The sequence below is a fragment of the Vulpes lagopus genome, chromosome 8 (genome assembly GCF_018345385.1).
Source record: "Vulpes lagopus strain Blue_001 chromosome 8, ASM1834538v1, whole genome shotgun sequence".
Classification (NCBI taxonomy): domain Eukaryota; kingdom Metazoa; phylum Chordata; class Mammalia; order Carnivora; family Canidae; genus Vulpes; species Vulpes lagopus.
The window spans coordinates 46,644,754-46,665,988 of NC_054831.1; the positions used below are offsets into that span (position 1 = coordinate 46,644,754).

At 42.5% G+C, this 21,235-nt stretch overlaps 1 protein-coding gene and 1 pseudogene across 5 annotated transcripts in view; both read right to left on the reverse strand.

Annotated features, from left to right (window-relative positions):
- DCLK1 (doublecortin like kinase 1) overlaps positions 1-21,235 on the reverse strand; it is a 341,749-nt gene that overhangs the window by 173,933 nt on the left and 146,581 nt on the right. The window lies entirely within an intron of this gene.
- On the reverse strand, positions 1,490-20,715 carry LOC121496954 (annotated as a pseudogene).

Here is a 21,235-nt window from a genome sequence, read left to right on the forward strand (position 1 = left end):
AGACAAAAAATTTTACAGTCCAAAATGAAGGCTTGGTTTAAAATATTGTTTTTATAAATAAACGTTGATATGGGTGTACAACCATGAATACATACTTGGAGATATTCCTTACTCAATGGTCTTTTAGAAAATTATATATGGTGACCAAAACACTCTAGGCCAATATTTCTTCTTTGTCTTCACCTTATACCACATATATTAGAGTTTCCATAATTCTTTTTTCATCTAAATTTAGAGTTGAGTGAATAACAGGGCTGGTTGCCATTTCCCCACAATGCATGAGCTATGTGTGTAAAGCATAAGGACCTCAAATGCTTTCAGAGGCCTGGAAGATAATACAAACAGTGAAGGGGGCCAGGCATAATAAAACAGTGCAAATGGGGCGATAAATGGTAATTAACATAGGCAGACAATAGGAAATTGGTGGGGGAAGGTAATAAACTAGAACCTTCCCTTCTCCTAAGGGCAGCAGCTTGACCCTTGTCATGCAGCAAAGTAAGGCCAGGGCTGCTAGACTGAGTTTTTAAGAAAAAGTGAAATCAGATTTTCATTTAAAAGTACCTGATTTTTGAAAGTTGGCAATAAATTCTTTTATTTTTTTCTTTCTTAAAAAAAGCACTGTGCACTCCAAATAAAACACACCTGTGTCCTGGATTCGACCCATGGGCAGGCAGTTTGCAGTCTTTGGGGCAGAATTCCCCACTAAGTGGCCATTAGCAATGGTTAATGTGCACAAGGCAGGTCACCATAGCTGTGCCAAAGTCGCAAGGAAGGCAATGAGGCTTCCCAATAGACCCCGATTGCTAGAATTTCTGAGCATAGGGTAGGACATGGTCAAGACCCAACACATGTGCTTGCTTACACAGGTGTCCTGGGAAAAGGGTGGATTTGTCGACTGAACTTGTTTTTTGTGTCCTTCCTCTCTTCTACCCTCCCTTTCCCCTTCCCGGGAGAGAAGAGGAGTGAAATAGCATGGAGAATCAGTAACATGAAATTTCAGAGCAAATGTTACCAGCTCAGTAGAGACGGAACCAAATTAACTCCCTGTAATAAAGAGCAGAAGCACAGTTCACTCCTCTCTCCCACCCCTTATGGCAACTCCTGTCTAGATGGTCTAATGGTGGTTTCAATAGCTACTGGCTTCATCATAAAAATGAAAGGTCTCTTCTAAAAAAAATGAAAATCAATCATAAGCAGTAATTTTCTTTTTGTAACACATCTGCTCTGCCCAATTATGAAAAACAACCATGGCTACTAAAAATTATTAGAAATGTTAGCACTAGTTGGAAGGGAGCAGAGTAAATAAAACTCAACCATCTAGGGAAATAGATTTGGGGCCTAGCACATCAGAGTGAGAGGAGAAACTCAAGGGTTTTCACAAATAACTTCTTTCTTGGAAAGGGAGGGGGGCGCTTGTGTTTTATTCTTGGCCTATCAGCTTCCCCCAGGTAGGAGGGACGGGGTGTGGGGAAGGGGAAAGGAAGATGGGCTAGGAGGGGGCGGCCTGCAGCTGCCCTTTGTATGCATATTCCAGGGCTGTGGCAATGCTGCGCATGTCCAGCTCGATGCTCCGAGCCCAGTTCTCCACATCCCCGATTTCCTTGAGTGCCTGATTGAAGTTCTCCACCATCCCGATCCACTGGCCTGTCTGCTTGGCAAACTGGGCGGCCTAGACCTGTAGGGTCTTCGCCTCGTGGTCCAGCTTTCTCTGGTTCATGGAGGCCTGGGCCACACCCACACTGAGGCGATGCAGCAGCGCTTCGGTGAGGCAGGTGAGGCAGGTCGCTGCGGGGATGGCCTCCCGCCTCCTCTTCTCCTGCAGCTTCTTGCGTTCCCTCTGCTTGGCCTGGTGCTCCCTCAGCAGGCGCGACAGCGCGGCGGCAGCGGCTCACAAATAACATCTAATGGCTAGTTTTTACTTACTAGGTTTCTCACAAGTCAGGAGTAATTTGACATGATTCTTCCTTCCTTTCACAAACTTGTCTAATATTACTGCTGGCCTTCTCTCAAACTGTGATGATTATTTACTCAGAATATCTTTAAGGGCATATAAAGGGTTAGGCTCATTTTTACAGGGGACATCTACCTAGCACAGGGAGATTCTCTCAATATTTGGACAAGAACACTCATGTTTACATTTTCTAATGTTCTAGCTTTCATTTAACAATGCACCAATATAGACCGCATACAATAAAGCTGTCAATGACAACAGTGGCCTTGAAAAGTTTTGCATAGTAGCACTGGAATCAGAGAAAGTCACATTTAAAACTCAATTCCAGGGGATCCTTGGGTGGCGCAGCGGTTTTAGTGCCCGTCTTTGGCCCAGGGCACGATCCTGGAGACCAGGGATCAAGTCCCACATCGGGGTCCCTGCATGGAGCCTGCTTCTCCCTCTGCCTGTGTCTCTGCTTCTCTCTCTCTCTCTCTCTATCATGAATAAATAAATAAAATCTTTAAAAAAAAAAAACTCAATTGCATTAATTACTAACTGGGTGAATCAACTGGAAACCTCCTTTTCTTCATAGAGAGAATGAAGATAATATTGTATCCACCTCCCAGGATGGCAGAAAGAATTTGTTGAGATAATGTACCGACAGGTGTCAGGGAGAGGAACTGTTTAGTAATGAAAGGCAAAAAACAGTAATGAAAGGCCTTAAGTTAATGTTGCTGAAGCATAAACTTCCAAGATCACACTCAGAAAAGTCAATGATCACAGAATGGAAGGCAGAATAAATCAGCAGTTTCCTGTTTGTCCTCTCTTGCACTGCCTTTCTGATGAAAATTATTCCATCTTACTGCTGTCAGACTTTAGACAACCGTAAGACATTAGAATTGCAATCAACACTAACCAAAATGCATGAAAATAACATTTTCTTTCCCTCTGTGTATTATCCATTTTTCTTTCATATGTGAAGAATACAACGCAATAACTCTATTAATATAAGCTATCTCCTTACATCCCCTGAAAAAATCATATTCTTTTCAAGTGCCTGACAAGTAGATGACTAAACATCCCCTCCATGCTGAAACATTTGTCCATGCCAATCACAATTTCCTTGATGTTAAGGGAAATGAAATCTAAGCATGAACTGCCATGATGAGCAGCCACTTACAGCTTTAAAACCATAAAAGAGGCATAACCGTTCAGCAGGAATCTCAACATTGAGCTTCTCTCCTCGTGTGTCATTTAGACAACTTCAGGTTTGAAATCTCCCCCATTATTAGGTCTCATTGATACAAATAAGGTTAAAATCACCATATACAACAACCATGCTACTATAAAGCATCATAATTTAATTTCTACAGTAACTGGGCTGGAAACTTCTTGCATTATTTGTAGTGTTATACTGCCCTTCAGTGTCCAAACATATGAACTGTTAACAATGTTTTTTGAGCTCAAGAAATGTCTCTGTATGAACCTTTATAGAGAACAGAGTAATTGTTTTTTAACAGTATTTCAGTGAGGGGTGTTGCTATGGTTTAAGCTGTGCCTCCCCCCCAAACTCATATGTCGGAATCCTAATTCCCAAGTACCTCAAAATGTGACCTTATTTGGAAATTATGGTCTTTGCAGACATAATTAGTTAAGATGAGGTCATGCTGGAATGGGGTAGGCCTCTAATCTAATCTGTTGGCCTTATAAGAAGGGGATGTTCGGAGATGGACATGCACACAGGATGAACATCATGTGATGATGAAGGCAGAGATCAGGGTGATGCTTCTAGAAGTCAAAGAATGCCAAAGATTGCCAGCAAAGCACCAGAAACCAGAAGCAGGCATGGGACAGATTCTCCTTCACAGCCCTCAGAAAGAATCCTGCTAATCAGTCAATCCTGTTAATCCTTCATTAACCTGATTTTAGACTTCCGGCCTCCAGAATTATGAGACAATAAATTCCAGTTGTTTAATCACCCCACTTTGTGGTACTTTGTTACAGCAGCTCTAGCAAAACAATACAAGTGTATATCCTTCATGCACACAAAGATATGGAGTAACATAAAAATTTTCCATGAAACACACTCATCTCGTTTTAACCAAAAGGATTAAGAAGGAAGTTTCAAAGCATAACATTATTGTTAAACTTTAACCTGAGGATTTTTTTAGTAGCATCAGCTGTTAGTGGCTTCATTGTCCTATTAAGTTCTAGAGCATTTTAGAGACAAATTCTGAAGCCTAGAACACTTTATTCAAATATTATAGATGTTGTACTAACCTGAAAGAAAGGCAAACACATGATTTTTATTCCATGATTTTTATTTTTAACTGCCATTTATGCCAGTTAGCTTTTACGCCACAACGACCAATTCTTCATTGTAGGAGAGTTGTGCAGACTCTGGGTTATCTAGACTCTTATTTTCTCTTTGTCTTTTCTGCTTTGTTCATGGTTGGCCAGTTGTTTTACAAAATATATACAGGGTAGAGTTTTAAGAACAGAAAAGCCTTTATGGGATGTCTCCTTGACTTCTAAAATAGAAGCAGGGAAAGAACTAGTCCTGAAAATTCCCCAAGAACAAGTGGGTACAGGCAGGACCCTAGACTACAGGGAATCAGAACTGGATTGTCATAATCTTGACTCAAAATCACTCTTGTGAGATCCTGATGTCTCTTGAGTGCCCTCTTGTTTTCTCTAAAGAGGGATTATACTAAATGAGTGGCAGCAATACCTCTTTTAGCTCTTTCAATTCATGACTTAGAAAGGACCACATGCAATAGACAAACTGGGGAGGCAAATGAATGTTTATCACGAGTCTACCAGGCCCAAGGTCCTAAAGATTAAATTCATGTTTATTACCACATTGAGGGGCCTCTATGGTTAGACTAGTGGGTAACAATGAAAATATCATTGATTTTACAATTTATTATATGCTCTTATCTAATGCTCTGGTAAGGTAGAATATCAATAGAAAGCTTTGGGGCATGTTTTATGAATATGAAGACTGTGATTGTAAAGCACTGATTTTACGCTGAGAAGTGAAAGGTTATTACTAAATCTTTGGCATATTCTAGTCAATGATAACCTTAAAACTTCAATGTTCCAAGTGTTTCTAGAACCATGAAATAGTTAAATTATCACTGCAGGATTATAACATCTTGGGAAAATCCTTTATTTTTTTAAGATACAAAAATACTTCTAGAACCATGAAATAGTTAAATTATGGCTACTATTTTATAAAGTTAAACTTGGGAAAACAGTCTTTTTTTAAATTAAGAGATACTTTTTAAAATGCAGTAAAATCCTCTTGTATTAAATTATAAGAAGATAATTGGGAATAATCATGAATTATTATGGGCCCTTTTCCATACAGAACTTCTGAAAATGAATTAAATTTAGAATATAACGGGATGTGTAAAATTACAGAATTAAAGACATTCAAAGGAATAATGCTGTGAAGTGCCAGGTTTTGAGAATTTATAATATAGGGTTGTGGAAAAAAAAAAAAGAAAGAAAGAAACCACTTTCACTAACAATGAAACTATAAGAATTCCAGGAGCAAACATTTTATAAAAGAGGAAACGAACATACAAATTGTATGAATGCATGATTTAAGAATTCATAGACAGTGCCACAGTTTCAAAACTCTCCACATTGCTCTCCTATTTGGCACGTTCATTTTGCTACCTAAATCTCTGCGTCCTTGAAGCTATTAAATGCAGCTAACCAAATTACACTGAGGCATGTGGCTGGAAATATTTGTCTTCATATCATAAGTTTAAATCTTCATTAATAACTTGACAGAACATACTTTTTAATGTTTTTTGCATCCAAGTTTTTCTAAACATACAAAAAAGTGAGCATCAAAAATAAACATTCTTATGACTTCCAAGGGGTTTTTGTAAACTGAGACTTGTGGGCGAATCTGTCCCAGCTGCCTGTTTTTATAGAGTCCAGGAACTAAGAATGGTTTTTTCATTTTAAAGGAATTGAAAAACAATCAAAAGAAGAATAACATTTTGTGTTAGGTGCAATTCAGAGTTAGGTGTTCATGAATAAAGTTTTATTGGAACACAGGCAAGCTCACTGGCTTCCCTATAGTCTATGGCTGATTTTGCGCTACGATGGTGGAATCAGTAGCTATCTCAGAAACCAAATGGCTCAGAAAGTGTAAGGTATCTTCTATCTGACTATTTCCAGAGAAAATGTGTTAACCTCTAATATAAGTCACAACTCTGGTTACTTTGATATGAAATCAGCAAGCTCCTTTATATCACATACCAGGTCTTAGGTTACCAGTGCAGTTCGTTAATCATTATAAATCTAGCAGTCTCCTCAACACAGGGTAGGTTATTTCACAAATGTGTCACTCATGGTGCTAATAATTTTTAAAAATAAATATAAATTTAAAATTTAAAAATAAATACACACAACTAGCGGGCATTGTAGGAATATTCCTGTAGATGCCAATACCTTGTTACTCTGCTCAGGCCAATGATCCAGGCTAGGTGAGTGCTGGCCGTTTGTATCTGTATGACCAGTTGATCCAGCAGTGCCACTATTTCTTTCTTTTTTTTTTTTTTTTTTTAAAGATTTTATTTATTTATTCATGAGAAGAGAGAGAGAGAGAGACAGGCAGAGGGAGAAGCAGGCTCCACTCAGGGAGCCTGATCGGGGACTCGATTCCGGGTCTCCAGAATCACGCTCCAGGCCGAAGGCAGGTGCCAAACCACTGAGCCACCCAGGGATCCCAGTGCCACTATTTCTTTACTCTGACTCAAATTTAATTGAATTAACACCAGAACCTGGAGTTTCTGTACTGGGTATACATGGCCCTAATTCCATGTGATACTGACATGCTCTTCTCTAACCAAATTTTATTCATTTGGTTGTAAGTGATGTATCAACATTTATATATATATATATATATATTTTTTTTTTAAAGATTTTATTTATTTTTCACACACACATGCAGAGAGAGAGAGAGGCAGAGACACAGGCAGAGGGAGGAGCAGGCTCCATGCAGGGAGCCAGGATCACGCCTTGGGCTGAAGGCAGCGCCAAACTGCTGAGCCACCTAGGCTGCCCAACATTAAAAAAAAAAAAAAAAAAAAAAAAAATATATATATATATATATATATATACACACACACACACACATATATATATATATATGTTTGTGGACATGTATATATATATATACACATATATATCTTAGTATATATAGATATATTAGTTTATCATATCTTAGTGGGTAATATATAGATATATAGATATATATCCTGGTTTACCAGTTGCTGTGCAAAGCACAGAAAAAGAATCCTATTTACTGAAACCTTAAAATGTCCTCCCTTGAAGAAAAAAGTTCATTTGTGAGCAGCTAAGGACTAGTTAAAAAATCATGTTGTTGTTTTTTTTTCTGTAAGGACCAACTGGAAGCCACTGAGAATCAATCCACACTTAATTCCTGTTTTTTTAGGCCCTGTCCACTTTTAGGGGTGCATTACCTGTGGGAATGTAGAATGGTACAGCCCTGGTGGAAAACAGTATGGAGGTTCTCCCCACATTCAAACATAGAATTACCATATGATCAGCAATTCCACTTCTGGGTGTCTACTCAAAAGGAGTGAAAGCAGAGACTTGACAAGATATTTGTACACTTATGGACACACCCATTATTCACAGCAGTCAAAAGGCAGAAGTAACCCAAGTGTCCATCAACAGAAGAATGAACAAACAAATGTGGTATATTGATACAGTGGAGTATAATCAGTCTTAAAGAGGGAAGACTGTCACATGCTACAACGTGGATGAGCCTTGAAGACATTATGCTAAGTAAAATAAACCAGTTACAAAATCCTAAAGATCGTATGGTTCCACTTATATGAGGTAACCAGAACAGTCAAATTCCTAGAGGTAGAAAGTAGAATGGTGGCAGTTCCAGGGGTTGGGAGAAGGGAATACACAGCTACTGTTTAATGGGTACAGAATTTCGGTCGGAGAAGATGAAAAAGTTCTCAAGATGGGTGGTGGTGCTGGTTACATAATCATGTGAAAGTACTTAATGTCACTAAACTGTACACTTAAAAATGGTTAAAACTGTGAATTTTATGTTATGTGTATTTTACCAAAATAAGAAAATATTGGCTTCCAAGAAAACATCAGTACACTCTCTTGCTGGACAAAATAGTGGTTACTTCCAGCAAGGACTTACTTGTGCTTTTCTCCCTCAAAGGTCTTACAGGAAGGACAGGAGGCAGCCTTGACTGAGTTTCCAGTGTGATCAAGGGCACTGTGTTGTTTTATCTAATTCTACAGCTTTCCAACCCTGGTGTCAGCATCTCCTTAATTCAGAATGTGACCACCGAGATGCTGAATCACAGGGCTGATCCATAGCAGCTCTAACCCAGGAGTGGAGATGGGAGGGAGGAGAATGAACACAAGAATGGGAAGAGGGAAAGAATGGGAAGGGGAGAGGGGAGGCGATATGGGAGAGCAGTGTGGGCAGGGAAGTGGGGAGGAGAGAAGAGCAGAGAGAAAACACAGAGTGTGATTTCTGTGACTAGTTCTCAGTGCCAGACCCCTGGTGCCAGCCCACAACTCCAGAGTTGTGTTCTAAGTGATTTCTCAGTGTCTTAATAAGCTCCAAGTTGCATGAGCTAACGTGGGTGGGATCCTGCTCCTGGCATCTTACGATACTGGACAATTAAGTGAACATTAGGCATACCCTGATGGCATACTCTGAGCTGCAGCCCTGCTAAACAACAGATCACATTTTCATGGAGGCATCAGGGTCACCTTAAAGCCCCTTAGAATCCACGTCTGTGAATTCACCACAAGAACCGATCCATGCTCTGGGGACAGGAAAGTAATCCTCTAAGAGAGGACAGAGATCTACAGAACCTTCCTCATCTTCTGGAGCAGGGGCTTACAAAGCTCTGACACGCGCAGCTGAGAGGCTCTTCTTTTATAGGCTCTGTCAACCCCTAGCCACCCATACCTCTCTTCCAGTGCCTGTTGGCCTAGCAGCACTCCCATTGCCCTGGCTCAGCCCACGTGATATTCCTGGGCCTTCCCTCTGTCACCTCTCAATTAAGAAGGGAGGGAAGAGGGATCCCTGGGTGGCGCAGCGGTTTGGCGCCTGCCTTTGGCCCAGAGCGCGATCCTGGAGACCCGGGATCGAATCCCACATCAGACTCCCGGTGCATGGAGCCTGCTTCTCCCTCCGCCTGTGTCTCTGCTTCTCTCTCTCTCTCTGTGACTATCATAAATAAATAAAAAATTAAAAAAAATTAAAAAAAAAAAAAAAAAAAAAGAAGGGAGGGAAGAAAACTGACTGGAAACTTCTCTCCTAAATGTGAATGTTCCTGTTCTCCTGCCCCTCAATCCCCTCCAGTGTCAGTACTTTTAGAAAAGGAAGCTTATGAAGCTAAGCACATATTTCACCATGAAAGGTTCCCAGGCAACAAGGTAAAGTGAGGACAATTTGGAAGGAGGTGAGAAGACACTTCATGGCCCAGAGCTAATTCTGGCTGTCCCTGAGTCAACTCCAGCTCCCCACGGCCATGAAATCATACAGCTTCTTCCAGTCACAGATTTTCTAAAATGTGTATCAGAGTTTACTGTGGATTCCTGGATAATGTCAATTTCTTGTGCATCATGTTGCTAAGGAACCATGTTGGGCGGGGCTGGGATCAGCTGGTTGACCAGCTCACTGAAGGACCCTTAGGCACAGAGGACCACAACCACTTCTCTGAGGTTTGAGCCTTGTTTTTTGTTTTTGTTTTTTTTTAAAAAAAACAAGGGCTCCAGAATGGATTGCCACTCGCCCTGGGGTGGGCTCGAGGACTTTTCAGGATGGGTAACTGAAGGCCAGCCAGGAGGTAGAGAGTTGGACATAAGTTTGGACCTACTTCGAGACAGGTTCTTTCCGTCCTCACCCCTTCTCCGCACTCACTATTCTCTTTCTCTCATAAATAATTTTAAAAAATATTTCTATTTATTTATTCATGAGACACACACACACACACACACACACACACAGAGAGAAAGAGGAAGAGACACAGACAGAGGAGGGAGCAGGCCTCCCTCAAGGAGCCTGATGTGGGACTCGATCCCAGATTCCGGGATCACGCCCTGAACCAAAGGCAGATGTGCAACTGCTGAGCCACCCAGGTGTCCCTCTCATAAATAATTTTTGTACTATAATTTTTTGTTTCATGTTTAATCAAACTGTATTTCAGTTCTGCCATCAGAGACCCATAAAAGGAAAATTTTAGTGGGCACAATCTTGGATCAATAATCGACACTTTCATTTCAAAATTATTAAGACATATGAATAATAGTCTGAGTAGTTTTTTCAAGTGTGATCTCTAATAAACAGAACCAGAAAGCTGTGTACCCACATGCTACTTTGGAAGTGTGCTAAACCACATGACCTCTGGTCTTGGCCAAGGTGGGTGAGCAGTTAAGTCGTAACTTGATCTGTACCTCCCTACACTTCTCTGAGAGATGAGTCATCTTACATTAAAATATGAGTCTGAAAAAAGAAGGAAAACAGATGCTTACAGTTTCCACAAGTCTAAATGATATAACTTGACAGAGCAAATACCTAACCATATGAAAATTGAGTGATAATGCAACATTGCTCTCAGATATGGGCAAGAAAATTCTGAAGAATGTAAAACCTTGACCTCAAAAACAATTCCAGAACCATAGTCATAGCTCAGAGTAAGTCCTAATACAAAGATTATAGTTGTTAAAGTTTTGTGAAATATTTACTCCCGGTTGGAGGGAATGAAACACTTCTGTTTAAATCTCAAAAGCAAAAGTGTCCTTCCCTTTTTAAGGCACCAGGCAATAAATTTGATGAACACCTTCCACAGTTCTTATGGAGGTTCCCCCACCACTGGGCTGGAAGGGGTCAGTGTGAAAGGAAAGAAGTAGGGATACAGCTCCCCTGGGGGGAGCTTGGGGCCCTAAGCCGTCTGCAAAAGAGCACCTTCATTCAAACAGCTTCCTCTGGCAGATTTTCCTCTTGCTTCCCTTCCCTGAACACCAGATAAGGCTGCTCCTGTTTACAATAACCATCATCTACAGTATTTGGTAGAAAGTCAAATTAACACTAATAGCTGCCCACACTGAACATAAAATGAGGGCATTATACTATGGCCCACAAGGCTGTCGATCTATTAGACCTGCTCTGAAACTCAATTATAATAGGGGACAGCTGAAATGCTTCTCTCACACAGGTGGGTTGCAAATGGGGGTAGTGCCACATCGAATTTCTGATTCATACATTATTTCTTCAATAGATTACATATTCTTGGCCTTCCTTTCTAAGGCAGAATAAGAGTAAAATAAGAAAAGGGAAAAACACCACCTTACATCAAGCCCAGAGGACATCTCTGCAAATAATTGCCCTTCCGTGGACCCTGCCGAAAAGGTTTTTTTCAAAATGGTACAGACTCTCTAAACCCTGACCTTCTTCCACCGGCCATCTTAACCAACCAGTCAGCCAACAAGAAACAAAACAGTCCTCACCAGTTCAAAACAAAGCAAACGCTCCAGGTTAAATCTCTCTGGGTCTACAGTAAAACAGTGCAAGTTAACAGAAAATGAAACCGGGGAAATCATCCCACCATGTAACAGGAGACCAGTGCCTCAAGCAAGTTTCACCTCTCCTACACCTGTAAGGAGACTAGTTTCGGAATCAACATTCGGGACACATAATCTGAGTATCTGAAGCCATGATCACATGGCCATGTTGGTGTGGCATGTGTAGTGGGTTGAATGGTGGCCCCCCAAAAGATATGTCCTAGTCCTAACCCCCAGACTGTTCATATGACACTATTTAGACACCTTATGGATCTCTCGAAATTAGATCCCTCTGAATTAACTGAGTCCAGTGACAGATGTCCTTATAAGTGACAGAAGAGAAGTCAGAGAGGGGAGGGCAAAGGAAGACAGAGGCAGAGAGGGGAGTGATGTGGCCACAAGCCAAGGAATGCTTACAGTCACCAGAACCTGGAAGAGGCAAGAAGAATTCTCTTCTAGAGCCTTTGGAGAAAGCGTGGCCCTATTGCCATCTTGATTTTAGACTTCTGGCCTCTAATTTGCAAGAGAATGAATTTCTCTTGTTTTAAGCCAAGTTTGTGGTAATGTAGGGCAGCAGCCCCAGATGGCAGACACAGTCTGTGCACCAAAGCCTGAATATCTCCTTACTGGGGTCCCTCTTTGCTGCAGAAGTGTTTGCCTCCACCCAACACACACTCACTCAGGTGTGACACAAGCAAAATCAGTTTGAGACCTGTCTCACTCATCTTCTTCCCATTCCTCCTCTCTCCCCTCCTCCCATCCCCCATTTTCTAACTCCCTCCCCTCCTCCTCCCATCCCCATCTTCTTTCCATCCTTCCTCCCACCTCTCCTCCCATCCCTCACCTAAAGACCTCCTTTCTCTTTTCCTTCAGGGGACCAAGCTCCTCATTTTTGTTTTCTTTAAAACTGCTTAGCTTTCCTAAGTTTTGCTCATCTTCCTGGTGAGTAAAGAGAATTTTCACCCATAGACTCTGCCAGAAATTAGTTGAGAGCAACATCAGATTAAAATGACCCACATTCCCATATTTGAAGGCCGTTTACTTTTCTTTAGGGTGTGAACAGGCCTCTAATGGTATTTGCATTTTTTGAAAGGTAGGAATTTCCTAGACAATCCTGCTTCTAATTTTTCTCCAAAGGATACACATGGTTAATTTCACAGATATTTTGGCTAGAGGAGAACTGGCAAAGGAGGGAAGCAAGAAGGGTAGTGCCATTTCAGGGCCCCCAATGTCACTGATGGGCCTCAGGCCACATACAGGGCAGTGAAAGAGCAGAGATCAGACTGGGCAGTATAGGAACCTTCCAGACCATGGAAATGGAACTACAAGGAAATAGGGCCCAAGTCATGGAGAAACAATTTATATTCTCACTAAGGAAATATACCTGGTAAAGCAAAGCAAAAGCGCCAGGAATACACTCAGTTCAGTTAAAAAGTGGGTCAAATCCAGCTGTTTGGCATCACGAAGCTCAGAGAGCCAACTGAAGTGATAGGATTTCCACCCTATGCACCATTGTTGTGCTACAAATGAGGCAGGCAGAGAATAATCAACTGATTCCATGTAGCTGGAGCACTAAGAGAAAGAGAAAGAATCCAAAGGGGGTTCCCTGGACCCCAGATGGGAGCTCTACCATTAGGAACAATACATACACATGCACTTGCTGAATGACATGACAGTGAAGCAGAGGCTCAGAGCTTGGTGAAAGTCCCATGAGAGGTGAGGAGACAGGAGGAGACGTGTGCTTTGATCAAGACTTCACAATAAGGGAACTCTCCCAGGGGCCCAATGCTGGGTTCTGGAGCTGCTAACACAATGCAGGGATGAAATCCCATCCTTGGGTTTTGTTTCCATTTGGCAGGACAGCGATCAAGGTACAAACTACTCCTATCTTCTAATAATAGTCCTACCTTGGACTTCCTTTCAATGTCTAGACTAAATCCTTTCAGTTCTTCCTTACTGCACTCCCAGGAGCTTCTTCTTTTTCATCCACATTATTAAAATTCTCATCCACAGACTGCTGACCACAGACTTGGATTCCTATCTCTTTCCCACTGCTCAAGTATTTCTATAGTCTTTGCCCTCTACTTGGTTCAACACCAGCACAGCTCTAGCCCACTCCTGCCCACAACCTGGGCCACATTTCTCTCTCCTTTCCTTCCCTTAAGATTTTTATGTGCTTCCCAAACACTTTTCAGCAAATTCTTCCTCCATATCGATTCTCAATTACACAAATCCATCAACCCTTGGACATGTACTGACTGCTTACTAAGTGCTTAGCTTGTGTGTGTGTGTGTGTGTGTGTGTGTGTGTGTGTGTGTGTGTTTAGACAGGGAGTGAGAGAAGCGAGGAAGGCTAGAGACAGATAGAGAGAGAAAGAAAGGCCTTATGTTCAGAGCTACACACAGAGTGCTCAATAAATATTCCTAAGGAATTTACAAGCACATAATTAGGATGGGGCCAGATTATAAAGGTTCATGAAAGACTAGGAGAGGCATTCTTCCTTAATATGGTGTGGATTGTGGAGTCACTGTAGGTTGCCAAACACAAAGAAGTGACCAGCAGCCTGCAGCATGTTAGAAAGGCATCAGGGAGACGGGGTGGGAAGTTGGGAGGGGGCACCACTGAAACAGATTTGGGAAAGAAGCAATGATGAATACTGCTGTGAAGATGGAAATGAGAAAGAAGCTTCAAAAGATGGCCAGAGTGCAAAAACAAAAGAACTATGTGGTGAATTAGGCATAAGGGACAAAGTAAAAGGAGGCTGAGTGGTGGTTCAAATACATCCCGTATATTGATAACCTTCCACCTTCTCCTGTAGGTCTGACCCCTTCCCTCTCTCTTCTGTCCATGAAACATCATCAGTCATGGAACTCACAGTCCCCAAACTGAACAAATGCATGAGTTTTCCCACCACCCAGTGCCTGCTCTTCTCCCACCTTTTGGTAATATCATTACTAATCTACTTGCCCACATCAGCTCCCAAAATATCCACGAAGAACACAGAAAAAGAAAGATGTGAAAGGGTTGAGGACAGCCAGATGGGTGTGGTGCCAAGGGAGAAGAGATGCTAGGAGGAGAGATGGTCAAGCAAGACAAAAATGCAACAAATCCCCTGGATTACATAGTTGGGTCCACTGTGACCCCATAAATATCCCTTCAATGGAATGGCACATGCACAGTCCAGTGAGCTGAGGATTAAATGGGAAGAAAGAAAACTCTGCCCACGCAGAGGAACCCAAGTCCACTTGCTTGCAGAAAAGAACTCCCCTCATGCTCATGACCCACCTAATCCTTCTAGACACAAGACTCTCTTCTGGAAAGTTCTCCCCAACACCTCTGCCACTCCCTGATTGGACTGGATGTGCCCATGTTGCCTACAGGGTTCACCAGGCTCTTCTCTGTCAGAGCACAAACCTCTCTCCTTCTATGTCTTGGACTGTGAATATGCATCTTTGTGTCCCCCACACTTCGCCCAAAGCTTGACAAAGAGAAGGTGCTCCACAAACGAATAAATAAATGAGGAACAGAAGGAAATGAATGGAGAAACTTTCTTCAAAGGCTTGGATAAGAAAAGGAAGAGAGAGCTCAGCAGAGAGAAGGAGGAAGGGCCAAGGAAGCCTGTTTGGAGGAACGTGTTCAAAGGCTAAAATGAAGGAAATGTCAAGTAGTTGAAGATGCAAAGAAGAGGGAGCAATTGCTGACCAGGTCCCAGAGGACAGGGGCCAAGGGCACTCAGGGGTAGGAGCAAGCTTGGGGCAGGAAGAGACAAACCTCACTTTCTGAAGACTGTGAGGAAAGGAGGTAACGTACGTAAGGTTTCTGGGGTGAGGGAGAAGAGCAACAGTCTGGAAGTTGAATGTGTTTATGCTTTGGTACCTCTAAGTGAAATAAAAGGACCATATATCATCAAATAGCAAATTGAAGCAGTAAAGAGATATTAAAAAAAAACAAGTAGGAAAAGTGACAAGTTTAGAATAATTACCCAGGAGGAAATATTTATTGAGCACATGGTATATGCTAAGTGTTATGGGTCAGACTGGGTCTCCCGCTCCCAATGTGTATGTTGAAGTCCTAACTACTTAGCACCTCAAAATGTAACCATACTTGAAGACAGATTTATAGAGGCAGCTGTATTAAAATAAGGTCATTAGGGTGGACCCTAACCCAATCTGACTTGTGTTCTTATGAGAAGAGTAAATTTGGACAGACATACAGAGGGAAGATCTTGTATAGACAGAGAGACAAGACAACCATCTTCTAGCCAAGAAGAGGGGTCTCAGAAGAGACCAACCTTGCCAACCTTGTCCCTTGATCTGGGACTTCTAGCCTCCACAACTATGAGACTATAAATTCTCAGTCTCGGGGTGCCTGGGTGGCTCTGTTAGTTAAGTGTTTGCCTTCAGCTCAGGTCATGATCCTGGGATCTTGGGATCAAGCCCCACATCAGACTCAGAGGGGAGCTTGTTTCTCCCTCTCCCTCTGCCCCTTCCCCTGTTCATGCTCTCTCTTGCTCACACACTCTCTCTCAGATAAATAAATAAAAATAAATAAATTCCCAGTCTCTGGTACTTTGTTCTGTTGCCCAAGCTCACGAATACACCAGGCATGGAGATAAGAACTTTAGCATAATTAACTAATTTAAATCAACAGCCCTAGGAAGCAGGTGTCATTGCCATCCTTGGTCGGCAGCAAGGAGGTGAGGGAGACGTTGTGGAATGTCTCCAAGGACACAGAACCTGTGTATGACCACATCAGTCTGTCTCCAGGGGTCTCAATCCTTATGAAGTGTTCCATGACCAAAGACTGGTTAAGGGCATATTTCAAGTCAACTCTGGTTGAAAACCACATCTTTGAAAAGCATCAGTCTTCACCATTAACTATTTCCCCAGTCATGAACAGGAGCAAAGAGGGCAGATGGGGCTTATGGTGTGGACTGGGCAGCGGACAAAGGTATCAGAGATCAGGGTGAGTGAGGCATACACAGGAAAAAACACATATGAGCCATGGTGGAGAGCCAGAGATGACTGGGGAGACAAGGGTTCTGACCTACATGGGACTGGAGACCCCACTGTCCTATGTCATCCAGCTTATCACGGTGCCAGCCTGGCATGCCATAGACACAGGATGCAGAGTTTCAGGGATGTAACACCAAGATATCTACTCACCATTTCTAGACAAGTCTCGCTTCACACTGTATGTGAAGGAGTGTCAGGGAGCCTATCTCGTCAACAAACTCAAAGGTAAAGCCAGGGACACCTCCTGAGCTGGCTGTCACTTCCACCCTGACCCCATTTTGTACCACAGCTCTGACACTATCGCTTAGTATAAAGTGGTTCTGGGGGATCCCTGGGTGGCTCAGCAGTTTGGCACCTGCCTTCGGCCCAGGGTGTGATCCTGGTGTCCCGGGATTGAGTCCCACATCAGGCTCCCTGCATGGAGCCTGCTTCTCCCTCTGCCTGTGTCTCTGCCTGTGTCTCTGCCTGTGTCTCTGTCTCTGTCTCTCTCTCCCTGTCTCTCATGAATAAATAAATAAAATCTTTTAAATAAATGGTTCTGAAATGGGAAAGAAAGGGAAAGGAGGTCTGTGACCCATAAGCAAGAGGGTGAGTTTGTTTTTTGAAATCCTGAGTTTGAGCATCACACAGATCTGCCTATGTTTCTTCTCTTGCTTTCCACTGCTCTGGCCTAACTCAACTGAAGCCACTTTATGGATTTCATACAAGGGCTAAGTGGAAACCCAGCATCTAATGTCATTTGGGCTAATCTTTCTCACTCTCCTTGTGCCAACTCACCAGGGCAGGAAGCCCTCCCTATCTACTCTGAAAGTCAGTGGCCATTTACTTGATGTGACTTGGAAACTTTCACAATGGACATTAGCCTCAAACCCAAAGTGCTCCTTCCTGCAACTTGTAGGGGGCCACATAACTCCACCCCAAGTTTCCCCAACCAGAGTGGTACTGGTAGACTAACTGGGACACTGTCTTGTCAATGACACAGACAGGAGACAGCCTTACAGGGAGTCCCTGTGGCACCCTACAGCATGAGTAGCATGAGTTATCCAATTAACCTAATTGTTTTCCCAAGATCCAAAAGGATGAGGACACAGAAAAGGTTCTCTTTGGAACAGTGTGAAGGGGTAGGCTTGGAGGCTGCAGTGAGGGAGAGAGGAGCTGTCCTGCCCAGTTCAGGTCAATCCAAGGATGACAGGAGGGGCCCAGTGGGTAAGGAAGGACTGCACAGATACATTAAGCCGGTGGGTGGTGGCAGCAGTCAGAAACCAAAAGGAAGTTCTGGAACACCTCTCCTCTTGTCAGCATTTTTCCAAGGCTGGCATAACGTTTACCTCCTCTCCCTCACAACCTCAGAGACACTTCTGCGCACTGTTATGGATGAAACTTTAGCCATGAGCTTGAGGCAAAATTCCGTGAATGGTAATAAGAAAGGCTGTCCCGGGACCTCAACTTTTCTTAGGTTAGGAATGAGGCTTTGTTGGAAACTGTACAAAACAACTCTTTCAGGCGGTTCCAGTGAGCAGACCCAATCATCACTGCAATGTCCTAAAACAATTAACCCAGCTGTAGAAGGATCCTTAGTACAATCTGGATATTACTCTTTAAAGAATTGTGTCGGGAACACTCTGAAAGTTTTACTTACAGAATTCACACTTTCTCCAGCTCTTTACAAAATGACAAATATAAGACACTATTTCCTAAATATATATGAATTCAAATTATATTAGCTGTTCTGAATATATAAACTACTTCATGTATACCAAGAGACCAGATGCAAAGCCATATTCTTTGTAAATTCCAGTTGATTATGGTCTTCCTCAGAGTGTCTGAGCTGCTTGGACAAGTCTTCCCTTTGTACAACTTCTGCACTCCTTCACTGGGGACTAGCAGGCACGAAAGGTATGTTAGCCACTCACGGCCCACCTCAAATAAGTTCCCTGAGAGCAAGCAAAGGATTCATGTGTATGAGGACTGCTTTTTGATAAACCCCACTTCATTGGAGGAGTGTTGCAAAACACAACTTGAGCATATTGCTCTGATTACTGAATATTAAAATTGCTGATGAAAGTTTAGAAATGCATGCATTTAATACAGATCACCACGAGTGTTCTGATGACCTATCTCTTGTCTCTTCTCCAGGGCACCTTGAGTAACAAGGGAGAGAAAATAACCATGAGGTTGGAACACAGAGCCAGGTGTGGGCACAGACAAGGTAGAAAGAGGTTGAGAAGGAGCGGGTTTAGAAAAATCCAGTTCACCCAAACGGCTCTGCTCATCAGTAACTAAAGCAATAATAAGCACATGAGTACAGTTCTATGCTCAGCGACTAACTCCAAACCCACATGGCATCCTAGGAGTGTAGAAGAGATGGAGAGGTGTTCATTTTTCTTCCCCATAAGGAAAGTGAAGGTAGGAAGAAGGAATTTATTTTTTTAAAATAACAACATTTTTATTTTTTAAATTTATTTATGATAGTCATACAGAGAGAGAGAGGCAGAGACACAGGCAGAGGGAGAAGCAGGCTCCATTCACTGGGAGCCCAACATGGGATTCGATCCCGGGTCTCCAGGATCGGGCCCTGGGCCAAAGGCAGGCGCCAAACCGCTGCGCCACTCAGGGATCCCGGAAGAAGGAATTTAGATACAACTTTGGGAATAGGGCTAACCTACCATACACGGAGGGCCAACTGCACTGCCAACAGTTCTGTGAGTGCTTGAGCGCCAGCTCCATTGGTGGAGTAGGGACTCCTCCATTGGTGGAGGAGGACTGGGGTAGATAATATGAAGTAGAATGCCATGGGCCCTGGATGAAATCTTAATGACTTGTTACTAATGATTTGTAATAAATCAATATCTGTTTCAGATACTGTGTTGACATGATATGAAGAAAGCACTTGCCTATCTAAGAATTGATTTTCTGCTTTGTACGATTCATCATGCCCTTCCTCTCTTTAGTTAAGTCTACATACAATCCTTCCGTAGTCAATTTCCCATTTTTAACCCTACTCTTTAAAACAAGGTTATTATTAAGAAGGAAAAAATTAGAAATGATACATAGCAAACTAATTTGCCATTTAACAATGCAATGTAATTTGAAAACCGCTGAAAGAATGATCGACATATATAATATATTTGTCCACATGGTGTCACTAGAACCCCAGGAAAGTCAAATCTCAACCTGCACTATTACATCAGACTTCTGTGCTGGCTTTTTTTTTTTTTTTTTAATCCTTTAAATGCCCCCATTTCATGCAAAGTGATTACAAAGCGAAAATGGTATGAATTAGAAGAGGAATAAAATTGTCTTCTAAAAGAGTTGTAAAGTCAGGTTAACCCCCAAACACCATACACACCTATGACATATAATACTGTAAGAGTCCTAACCATCATTTATTGATGGCAAGGCACAGTACTAAAAGCTTTATGCACACTGTCTTATCCAAGCCGTATAACACTGCCTTCTTTACATGGCGGTTATACCTGTTTCTAAATGAGGACTCCGAGCCCTCTAGCGTTTAGTAATTTATGGAAGTGTCCCCAATGCCCAATCTTTGCTAAGCAAAGAGGCCACAAAGAGGGGAAAGCCATGTCTCTGGCCTGGAGGACTACAATCCAGCTGAGAGACAGGCTCACCCATGAAAAGGCAGCAGTCCAAGGGCTGTAAACTAAGTGCCAAGAGGCTGTCCAATGACTGTTAAAAGCCAGATAATTCATCCCATGATCTAGGAGACCTAAAGCTAATCCCTGAAGCTTCCTGGAAGTCAAAGGATGCCAGGTGATTGATCCTCACAGGGGGTTCAGAAATAAGACACCCACAGAATCTGCCAGCGGGTGAGGGGCAGAGAGCTGGTGAACAGCCAGCCACTGCCCTTGCCTGACAGATGCGTAATAGCCCGTGCATAAGTGATATTGTTCCCTGAGTTATCCTTTCCTGTTAGATCCCTACAGGCCCACCCATTTCTACTGCTTTCCACTCCCAGTGCCAAAGTACTGACTCAGAGCAGTTGGGGTTGAAAGGGAATGGGCTGATTTTTTTTTCCCCAAAAAGCTGCTGAGCTGGCTCCTCCGTCAAATGATGATTCACTGGGAACAAATGCTGGCAGTGAAAGGCCAATCATGGTCATTTACCTCGTTCAAATCTTAACAGCTGGAGAGCTGCAAGTTTCTGCAACATGTTACCCTGCAGTAGGGCTGAAAATGACCTTTGTCTCCACAGAGGCACCCACATGTGGGCAGTTGTTTCCTCTTCTATGAGATGTGGACGATTCTCTGAGCAACTCTGGCAGCGAGTCAGCTGGCTCGGAGCACACTGGTTCTTTTGTCATGCTGGTAAACCCTATCACAACCGAAAGTTTGCCATTGGGAATATAATGAAATCTCATATACTTAGGACTCATAGGAGAAACCTCTTCACATATATATATTTTTTAATTCTGGTGAAAGACACATAATGTAAATTTACCATCATAACCTTTCTCAAGGGTACAGTTGGTAGTGCTAAATACATCCATACTGTTGTGCAACCATCACCGTGATTCATCTCCAGAACTTCTCATCTTGCAAAACTGAAACCCTGTTCCCATTAAACAATGACTCCTCATTCTCCCCTGACCCTGGTGACCTCTGTTCTACTTTCTGTCTCCTGGAATTTGAATACACTAGATACCTCATATAAGTGGGGGAGAAATATTTGT